Here is a 7,273-nt window from a genome sequence, read left to right on the forward strand (position 1 = left end):
TTAGCAAAATCACAGGTTGCTGTAGTATGTCCGAGTTGGTGACATATAAAACATTTAACTTGAGCATTATTGTAAAAAACACGATATTCCTCTTCATCATAAGTAATCATCTCCGAAGGTGGTAATTTAGATTCAGATTCAATAGGAATAAATACAGATCTTCTTTCAGAAAGGACATTTTTCAGTTCTTCTTCTTGAGAAATGTGTAGGAATCTCATCTGGGATGTAGGTATAACATCATGGGTTGCCATTTGTTTAATGATGATATCATGAGGCACATGAGGAGGTACATTTGAGATTATTATTTTTTTGTCTGTTTGCTCTTTCTTATACCAACGTGCTTGAATCATTTTCCTATCTATTTCAATGGTACCTCCGGATTTTAAGAAGTTTTCAGCTATCTCTCTTGATTTTAAATACATTCTAATTCTCTCACCTGAGATTTTTGCGCAGTGTAGGACATTTTCTCCAATTACATTTATCATCTTCTTTGCATAGTATGCTATAGGTACATTATCAATAGCCGGAAAGATAATTGCTTGTTTGGCAGAGGGGAAGGTATCTGTCTTTCTTGTTATAGATGAGTAGGTTGTGCCTGGTCTGTAGTCAGTACCAGTAGAGGGGTTACTTGTCATTGTGTGGTGTGTAGCCGGCTCAGCCAAGCTGAGACCGGAGATAACAATTTGCAACAGTCACTATCAGTGTGAAAATAAAACGTTATCTACTAATGATAAAATAAAAAGATTATATGATCAATGATTCTCTAAAAATGTAGCACTGAGCACAGAAACGAGCGAAAAACACGACTGTCTCGGAACACGTTCAACACCAGAATGAAATTTTTTTTTTTTTTTAAATTTCTTAAACTTTCAAAAATTCGCCAAAAATCCAAAAATGATCAACTTAAGCTCATGAAATTTGGGTTTACGAGGATTTTAGGACATAATAAGAATTCTTGCAATTTCAGTCAAAAAAAAAAAAGAAAAGAAAATGAGACCTCTGGACAATTTCTGGAAAAACATAAAATTTGCAATAAAAAATAAACCAAAAAAAAAAAACGAAAATTCTTACAAGTTAGCCATTTTGGTGAAAAGCAAAAGGTTTTTGTCATTTGACAATTTTAGCAAATACCTAATTTCTTGCGCTTTTGGACAATTTTTGAAAAAATGAGAGACTTTTTTAGATTTTTACCAAAAAAAAACGACATTTTTTATTTTTTTGTCACTTTGTTAAAAAGCTTAAACTATTGTCAGTTTTTGAAAAACCACAAAGCGAGAGTTTTTGGTCAATTTTTTGTAAAAACAAAACTTTAACAATTTTAGCAACAAAAAGGGACTTACACACGGAATTTTCTGCAAAAAATCGATCATTTTAGGCTATTTTTATAAAAAGTGATAGGTAACATTTGTCAATTTTTAAAAAAGTGAGGCTCTTGGGCAATTCTTGAGAAAAAGGTGAAATTTTGAAATTTTGCTACAAATGAAGAATTTTTGACAAAAAGCAAGACTTTGACAATTCAAGCAAAAAACAGGACACTTTGGGAAATAATTGGCAAAAAATCATAAATGTACATTGTATGCGATTTTTGTCAAAAATGCAAGACTTTTTTCCAACTTTTATAGTGAAAAGGCGTCATTTGGGTAATTTCAACTTTTAAGAGAAAAAATTAAAACTTGTTCATTGGAAGTTTTTGGAAAAAACACGTAATATTTTAGCAGCTTTCTACAAAAAACCAGACTCTTTGGCAACTTTGACAAAAAACGAGATTTTTTGAAATTTTTTGACAATATTACAAGGGAACCTATTGAGGTGTCACACTCCGATTTGAACGGGACCGCGATTTTTGGAAAGAGCATAGTCTAAACTCCCCAAAACCAAATTTTCAGCTGCTCAAGTTCATTTTTCGATTTTTGGCGAATTTTTGAAAATTCAAAATTGACTGTTTTTGGCGATTTATGTTTTTTTTTACAAGTACGAACTTGATCAGTAAAAATGGTCAAAATAAGTCCCGAAACTAATATTAATTACCCAAATCCAGATTTTACCATTTCTGGCCATTCTGGAGCCTCCAGCGCGATTTTTCAATTTCTCCAGAATTTTGAATTTGCTCCAGAAGGCGTGAATATGAAGTTGGGCAGCTAAAAATCTAGTTGTATATTACACTCGACCTGTTTAACGAGTTTACCCACATTTGAGCCGATTTTGAGAGTGACACCTCAAAAGTGGTTTTTTGACCAGCTTTTTTCAAAATTAGACAATCCAAAAAATCAAAAGTTTCCCGTTTGTGTGGAAATTTTCAAAATTCACGCGAATCGCTGTATTTTGTCTGTAACTAACCCCCCAAATTCAAATTTCACAATTTCCAGCCATTCTGGAGCCTCCAGCGCGATTTTTCAATTTCTCCAGAATTTTGAATTTGCTCCAGAAGGTGCGAATATGCAGTTGGGCAGCTAAAAATCGAGTTGTGTATTATACTCGACCTGTTTAACGAGTTTATCTACATTTGAGCCGATTTCGGGAGTGACACCTCAAGAGTGGTTTTTTGACCAGCTCTTTTCAATATTAAAAAATCCAAAAATCAAAAGATGACGGTTTGTGAGGAAATTTCTACAAAAAACCAGACTTTTTGGCAACTTTGACAAAAAACGAGATTTTTGAAATGTTTGACAATCTTAGCAAAAAGGCAAGGCATGTGTAAGTGCGACATTGAAAGGCATACAAATAATAGCCAGTTGGAAATTTTGTATATTATTTGCTCATTGACACAAACATTTTTTTCCTCAAGGTGTGTGAAAAGAATTGAATTTTTAGAATTAAAAAAAAAAGTAACATATCACTAACCAAAATTCACTTCAAGCGACTCAAGTAACCGAGTACGACCCTTAAAATTGACAACATTTTTGTTTCTCTAAAAATTCATGGATTCCCAAAACAATTCTACTTCGGAAAAATGACCCATTTTACGCAGAGTAACGTGAGATCCAGAAGCTCCCAAACATTACTGCAAAACTACAAAACTACCACACCGATTCCTGTACACGTTGGAAAAATCCAGGGGTTCAAAAACTGATCCCAAAATACGATACTGGTATTAAAATGAAAAATGAGTATCCTCTTCAGTAAACAGGGGGCAAATAATTCCCACACGTTGGCCAATCACCAGGTAACTGAGGAAATTGCTCGGGCTCTCCCACTTGTAAAACGATTTGCATACCGTTGCCATTGTGGTCAGAAAAATGACAATGAAGGGGCCAAAAACCTACACCAAAGTAATGTTGATTAAATACCTGCACGTACGTAGGCACTGACCCGAGTGCACTTTTTAAATGGCATGCTTAATACATACTTGGATTATCAGCGATGAATCTAACGACTGCATAACCACCTGGTTTGATCGGCATCGAGTCTCTGATCATAGGGTATTGATTCGTTGCGTTGATTTTAAGGCGATCCGGATCAGACATCAGTTGCTCTTGGGTGCCTAATTTCATTACTCTGAAATAATGACCGTGGATGTGGAATGGATGATCACCTCCAAATGGTGGAAATGTACGTTCTAGATAAGAAAAAAAAAATCAAAACAGTTCAACATTTGTTCAGGCAAAATCACCAGTGCATCGAATTTTTACAACAGATGGTAATACGAGCATACTGACTATGAAAACCATTTAAATAACGTTATTGTAACCCAATTTGATCAAATGCAAACATCGGCAGTGATTAGCACATTCGTCTGGACATTTCATCTGATCTATCAACGGATTCTTGGGATCGTGCAAAAGTGCAATTGGAATGAAAACGCTTGATTTATTATTAATCGTGTCCTCGTACATTCCACCAACAGGGCTCGATCCAGGCCCACCTGCAGGAACTGCCAACAAATACGTACAATTTCACAAATTGGTATATAGGCAGAAGTCACCTACATTATTTTAAGCTGTAATTTCTTCAAATATTTACGGTAATATCTATGATATGTCTTCGTATCGAACAATTCGGTTTCTGTGAATCTATTAGAACGTGCTTCAAAAATAAAACGCTGATCAGGAACATCCTTCAGCAACCTTTCCGGTGCCTTATACAGCGAATGTATTTGATCCAAGCAAAGATTATCTGTATTATTATTATGGCAAGGTTTCCTAACATTATTCAATTCCTGTCAAAACAAAAAAAAAGAACTCAGTGAGAATCTCATACCTACTTTTCCATATCACTTGCGAATTCATCTATAGGTATACCTACAGGTAAGTTTGGAATAACATCAAATAATTCTGGAGTATTCGACGTGGTGGCAGGTAATGAAACATCGGCCCCTTCATACCTCAATATGGCTTTCTGATGTGCCAAGGAAAATCTTCCTTGGTATCCTTGTACTCGAATCCAATAAGGTCGCGAAGGTTTATCCGTTGTTATCACTACATCATAGCTGTCCGCTGAAAAAAAATTATTCAAGAGTTGAAAGACATTCTAATCATGAAAATCGTCTTCCTGGATACTGACCTGCGCTCAAATAAAGCGTCCTGACCATCTTTGGCTCAACAGGGTAGCCATCTGCGGCGATCAAAAGCATAGGATGATTTTCAATGGTAAATTGCAACGAACAAGTGGTCGATGTGTCGGTAATTATTCGAAATCTGTATTTTCTATTTGCCTTGACGTTGAATTCAGCCAATGGAGTATCGAAGCCTTTATTCGAATCAGTTTCCTGTGATTGAATGATTTGTTCGAATATTAATATTATTCGAACAAATGCACAAAGGTGAAAGGATTTTAAGAACCACGAAACAAACCGTATAGCTTCCTAACCCATTAATCAGGTACGAAACAGGTAGGATGGTTGTCAGATTTTGATTCTTCTTGTATCCAGGATACCTAACGTCGATTAATTCGTGCATCCAATCGCGAATTTGAATCGTATGAGAGAATAAATCGTAATCGTACAAGCTGCTCACAGGATCTGTTTCTGCGCTGGTATGCACAATAAAAGGCCCCGATAATCCATCGAATAATTGCAAACCTGAATCAAACATGACGAATTAATTAGGTACCTACATATTGTTTCACATTAAAACATTTTGGTAGGTATGTATAGGTGGATTTCAAATGGTCCAGTGATGACGTACATATAAGAATAAGATAAAACGACGAACCAGAATGCGAATGATAAAAATGAGTTCCAGATGTATCGGCTTTGAAATCATAACGAAATAAACTATTACTGGCGATAGGGCACTGAGTAACATAAGGCACACCATCCTGCCATGGAGAAGATGCTTGAGACTGTCCGTGCCAGTGAATGGAAGCTTCTCGAGCAGGCATTGAATTTTTCAAGTCTACGATGACACGATCACCGACACAAATCTAAAATTGAAATTGAGTCATGTAGTGATGAGGGAAACACTCTTCTATGTGTTTTGGTTTCATAAAAAAATCATCAATTTTTTTCAACGATGAATTTAACTCATTTTTTTTTTCAAGAAGAGAAAAACAAACGAGAAGGTACAATTTTCTGAATTTCTGCCTAACCAGATTGAAAAATTAGTATCTGAAGATGCACATTCTTACGTGGAAAGCTGGTCCTGGCAGCAATCGATTAAATATACAAGCACAGTTCTCTCAACACCATCAGCTGTGATGCACTGAGGACTAAAGCAATCTTCTCGATTAACAGGATAATTCTTACAAGCTCTAAAAGTTCCACAAATGGCATAGAATGATTTTAAATTAAAATGATAATATAGAAATATTATTATTCAGACACTTACGGGCCCATTGGATGGTACTGTTCGGCTACTAATTTATAATAGCAAATACGAGACTCAGGGTATTTCGTGCAATTTCGCGAACACAGCTTCTCATCGTCAATCAACTGATCGTATTTAGGATGTCTTCCGACATCTAAAGGCTGAAGGTAATCTTCTAAATGGATGACTAACTATGATGAAAAATCCAAACTGCACCAAAACACCTTTATCATACATATATATGTGATCCTCTATGTACGCGGGCACCACAATTACCATAAAAGACCCGGTCACCACAAGGTACTAGGTACGTGTATTCATATACATTTCAACAAAATTTCAAAAATGATCTTGATTTGAAGTTGAGAACCACCTGGAGAAAATTTGAGTTTCTGAAAGCATTTTTATAGAAATTTTAGCTTAGCAATGTTATCAATTTTTCAGTTGATTTTCATTCTATGTACTTCCTCTTTGCGTAGTTTTGTTTTGCTACTTTTCAGAAACAATTCTCCCCAAATCCGCATCAAAATTATCAATAATATGCATTTTCACTCATTCACTGAAACATTGAGAGAAAGTTGAACAAAGTTCATAGATTTCCATAAATCTAACGTTCAAAAAAGATACCTATAAGAGTAATTTGATGCAACCAGTGAATTGATTTTTCTAAAAAAAATCAACTTGAAAAAAAAAATGAAAAAAAAATGAAAAAAAATGTGGGTCGTCGGGTGGGGTTTGAACCACAGACATCCGACATGGTGATCTGCCGCATGATACATGCAGCCACGCGCCTGCACTGAGAAATAGAACACTTCAATACATACATTACTGCGGCACTGGGTGGCAAAATGTGCATGGGAATAGCATGCATTCAAATTTAACCGTCCTTTCTTTTTGTACAATCAATGAATCAAAGCTACAGAGCTTAATTGGAAACTGTATGAGTTGAAATTTTGTATATTATACATTGTTTAAACTTGAGAATAGCCGCTTTTGCTAATCCTAAAGTTCAACTCATTGCCATTATTTCACATTTGGAACTCGAAAATGACTGAAATTGATAAAATAGCAAAATTTCAGAAAGCTCTACAACACTTAAAAATCATCCGATTGAATTCAAATTTTCACAACTTATGCATTTCAACTCGTACATTCCGTTTTTGATACCAATTTTCATTTTTTCAAAATTTTGGGGCCCCAAATGGGGGGGGAGAAGGGTCAAATTTCAAAATTTTCAAAATTTCATTTCAAATGTTCAGAACACTTCATGAGTACAACCCAACTCCAAAATTTCATCAAGATTGGTTCAGCCGTTTTTTCAGTAGCCCTCTTGAACATTACGAAGAATTTTATAAAAATTACAACACTCTGCTGAAATCCAAGTGCGCGAATTTTTATTGTAGAAACTTCATTTTGGTCTCAAAAGAAAGCGCTTGAAAAATTAAAAAAATTGGTACTTCAAATTTTCTGATTTGACAAACGCTTTCTTAGTAAAATTAGTTGGCGGCACGCGCGAGATCAAAGGCGAG

General features: G+C 35.3%; 1 pseudogene; it reads right to left on the reverse strand.

Annotated features, from left to right (window-relative positions):
• Positions 1–3,296: 3,296 nt before the first annotated feature.
• LOC135847069 (uncharacterized) lies at positions 3,297–6,516 on the reverse strand (annotated as a pseudogene).
• Between the last annotated feature and the right edge of the window lie 757 nt (positions 6,517–7,273).

Source organism: Planococcus citri, chromosome 5, assembly GCF_950023065.1.
Source record: "Planococcus citri chromosome 5, ihPlaCitr1.1, whole genome shotgun sequence".
In the NCBI taxonomy this organism is placed as follows: Eukaryota; Metazoa; Arthropoda; class Insecta; order Hemiptera; family Pseudococcidae; genus Planococcus; species Planococcus citri.